We start from the raw sequence: 1176 nt of genomic DNA, 5'->3' as shown, positions 1-1176 counted from the left end.
AATCTTTAAAACAGGAATCCTTAAAAAACTAAGCAACACATAAAATTCAAGACTTGTGAACTTATCTGCAGGTAATGAACTCTTTAAGAAAATTTCAATTACACTGATCCACTGGAAAACTTCAACTTCATAAATTTAACTGAGCTAACTTTAAAGCAAACTAAATAGCTCTGTTCTGCACAACGGCAGTCAAATAATTTATAGGTAAACATCTTTCGTACTTGTGATAGTGCACAACAGTTCAGAATGAGGTAAACAATAAATTTGGATTCCACAACTTACAGTTCGTTGTAAGTTAAGTGTTCAACTACTTATAAGCTATGCGGAGAGCAAATGGCCATCAGAAACCGATAATTAAAACCACTATAAAATATTCAAATGTATTCGAGATGAATCCTTAGGACAATAACACGAAGACAAAGTGGCCCAGGCAAACATCTCGTTTTCATGGGAACAACTCATGCATCGAACGCATGCGATGCTCACCTTCTGCAAACAGTACCCTACAAAACGATGCATCCAGCGGTTTGCGTTAACAGTTTCCGCAAATGAGCCCCTCATCTGCGGCCACCGTACCGCAGAGTGTACCAAGTCGCACTTCCTCCCAAAACAGGCAACTACGTTGGAGGTCGAACAGTATATAAGACATGTCCGAAAGAACAGACACCATATCCATGTAAGTATATACTTCTGGCAATACCGGACATTACCTTCTTTTACTGTGCGGATGCACACATATTCCCCGAACTCTTACGGGACTTGGTAAGAATGTCTTCCACGAGCAATGAGTGTGTTGGAGTGGGACACTACCAATGTAGCGTGTGGACATACGAGGTGAGAATGTGGTTCTAACAGGAGGCGTGCGCGAGATAGTCCCTGCAGTCGCACTATCCTCTGTGCCCTCGGTGGCTCAGATAGATAGAGCGTCTGCCATGTAAGCAGGAGATCCCGGGTTCGAGTCCCGGTCGGGGCACACATGTTTCACCTGTCCCCGTGAATATATATCAACGCCGTCAGCAACTGAAGGTATTAATCTAATTCTAATTTCGGTGTATAAGAAGGGTAAAAGAACGGACACACAAAATTACAGACCAATAACCCTAACTTCGGTCTGCTGCAGAACCCTTTGAACACATTCTCAATTAGATATAATAAACTTTCTTAACACTGAGAAGC

The 1176-nt window shown here is 42.2% G+C and overlaps 1 non-coding gene across 1 annotated transcript; it reads left to right on the top strand.

Moving 5' to 3' along the window:
• Window positions 1-898: 898 nt before the first annotated feature.
• Window positions 899-973, top strand: Trnat-ugu. Its single transcript has one exon. It is a non-coding gene; the product is annotated as a tRNA-Thr (tRNA).
• The last annotated feature ends 203 nt before the right edge of the window (window positions 974-1176 follow it).

Source organism: Schistocerca americana, chromosome 2, assembly GCF_021461395.2.
Source record: "Schistocerca americana isolate TAMUIC-IGC-003095 chromosome 2, iqSchAmer2.1, whole genome shotgun sequence".
Lineage (NCBI taxonomy): Eukaryota > Metazoa > Arthropoda > Insecta > Orthoptera > Acrididae > Schistocerca > Schistocerca americana.
The sequence above is the reverse complement of the archived record's forward strand: the minus strand, read 5'-3'. Positions and strand labels throughout refer to the sequence as shown.